Source organism: Pygocentrus nattereri, chromosome 28 (genome assembly GCF_015220715.1).
Source record: "Pygocentrus nattereri isolate fPygNat1 chromosome 28, fPygNat1.pri, whole genome shotgun sequence".
NCBI classification, from domain to species: Eukaryota; Metazoa; Chordata; class Actinopteri; order Characiformes; family Serrasalmidae; genus Pygocentrus; species Pygocentrus nattereri.
In genome coordinates, this window is record NC_051238.1 from 26,729,345 (window position 1) to 26,731,690 (window position 2,346).

The following is a 2,346-nucleotide window of genomic DNA, read 5'->3' on the forward strand; positions in this document are numbered from 1 at the left end:
GCTAGTCTCAGGCAGCTACATGCCAGGCAGAGGAGGGATTTGGTCATAAATGCTGAGGAGAAGAACATGCGGGAACTGCTAGTTAGAGCAGTACGATGTCAGGTGACTGTTTAAATTCAAATTGTACACTCTCAAAAGTAAAGGTCCATGGAGGGTTCTGTGGCACGATACTAAAGAAGAACATTTCATTCGTTTGTAAATGAGATATGTAAGGGTGAAGAACCTTTTTAAAACTTAAATCCTAAATTCCCAGGATTATTACTTAAGGCTTATTGTTCAGTATCTACATGAAAACAGTGTAAACATTAGAGTTAAAGAACCTTCCCATAATGTAAAGTCTCTATACCAATTAAAGGTTTATCTTAGAATTGCACGTCCAAGTCAAGAACCATATCGGAGCCTTTATTTTTCAGAGTGTGCTCTGCTGCTTAGGCCTTTGGTGCAGTAGAATGTTCAGTTTGTCTTCAGTTTGTAGATAAATGTAGGAAATGGTGTTTGTAAAGGCACTTTGGGTAATGTGGTGGGACTATATGGTAAATTATGAGTGATATTTTTCATAGTGGTATTCCATTTTTAGTTTTTTAGCTCTGTGACATGATAAGCTTTTCTATTATAAAGCATGACAGATTATTTCATTGTACAGTGTACCTACTGTATTGTATATGCAGAGTGTAGACATTTGATTAAGTCCAGTGAGAAAATTATACAAATACTGATTCCCAGAAGAAGCAATGATGTCTTTAGCTATAAAATGATCATTTAACAAAATCTATGGACCCAAGCACAAGAGAAGCACAAGTATTTTTTAGCACTCTAATCTTAAACCAGCACAAACTGATAAAGCAGGCATATATAACGTCGTCTATACTGAAGAATTTGTGTTGAAAATAGTTGAATTGAATGTGTACATTGGTCTACAGTAATGAAATATATTACTTCAACTAGGGATGCTAATTCTGGACTTTCTATTTCACCAATAACCAAAAACATATACATGCCTGTCGGAACAACAGCGACAAAAAAAACCGTCTGTCTGAAGTGATGAGGGGAAAAGAGGCCAGAGGAGAAATCTTCAATAGACAGCAAGAATAAACAGGAAGACGTTATAGCCGCCTACCTGTCTGCTCTCTCACAGGACAGTTAGGTGAAGGATGAACCCTGTGGTTTGTCTGTATGTTGATCATTTTCAACTGATTCACATAATTTAAGAGAACGCTACGTAAATTGTGATGAACTCCATCAAATAGAGATATGTAGCTATTACTTATTTTCGATGGTGTATTTGATGGCAGAGACATAAGCTCCTGTGCTGTGTAGGCTAATGCAGCATTTACAGGGTAATTAAAGCTGTAACACAGTCAGGACTTGAAGATAACTTATCAATTTGGTATCTGATCAAACTGATTTTCTGTTGAAACACGAGTGCCTGAGCGTGAGCACACTGCCGAAGGCGTGTTGTTTCACTAAGCTCGCTACTCTGGCTGATGTTAGCTGGATTCAGAAAGTGATTCCACCACAGAGAAAAGGCTTTGTGTAGAAGACGACAAGTCCTCATCAGCATCTAGTGTTGTAGCGTTAGCATTGGCTACTAGCTCTTCTGAAGAGGCAACTCCTGTTACTCATCCAACGGGAAGTCCTACTGATTTCCTTCAGCTATTCTAGTGCTATCATCTAAATAGTAAGACCTGCGCTATTTTTCCTACTTTTTCTCTTTTTGCCGTTGCTTTTTCATTCGTTAACCTGATCTGAATTATTATGGACACTTGAATATCAGAATTAGTTGCAGTGAAAACCCCTGTGATGGACAGGCGACCTGTCCAGGCTGTATCCTGCCTTCCGCCCATTGACAGCTGGGATAGGCTCCAGCACCCCATGACCCAGAAGGAGAAGTGGCTTAGAAGATGTATGTGTGTGTGTGTGTATGTGTGTATGTGTGTGTGTGTGTGTGTGTGTATGTGTGTATGTGTGTGTGTGTGTGTGTGTGTATGTGTGTGTGTGTGTGTGTGTGTATGTGTGTATGTGTGTGTGTGTGTGTGTGTGTGTGTATGTGTGTATGTGTGTATGTGTGTGTGTGTGTGTGTGTGTGTGTGTGTGTATGTGTGTGTGTGTGTGTGTGTGTGTGTGTGTGTGTGTATGTGTGTGTGTGTGTGTTTGTATGTGTGTATGTGTGTGTGTGTGTGTGTGTGTATGTGTGTATGTGTGTGTGTGTGTGTGTGTGTATGTGTGTGTGTGTGTGTGTGTGTGTGTGTGTGTGTGTGTGTGTGAGCTGCAGTGAACATCCCTGTAGTATAATTCATATGGAACCAATGTACACATCTGAATCCTGACCATTCAAAGCACTAGTTT

At 39.9% G+C, this 2,346-nt stretch overlaps 1 protein-coding gene across 2 annotated transcripts in view; it reads left to right on the plus strand.

Moving 5' to 3' along the window:
* cpne5a (copine Va) overlaps window positions 1-1,926 on the plus strand; it is a 149,819-nt gene extending 147,893 nt beyond the window's left edge. For both annotated transcript variants that reach the window (XM_017685275.2, XM_037535639.1), the window contains one exon: window positions 1-1,926. This exon is cut by the window's left edge and continues 697 nt beyond it. The gene's annotated coding sequence lies outside the window, so the exon portion shown is untranslated.
* Window positions 1,927-2,346: the final 420 nt, after the last annotated feature.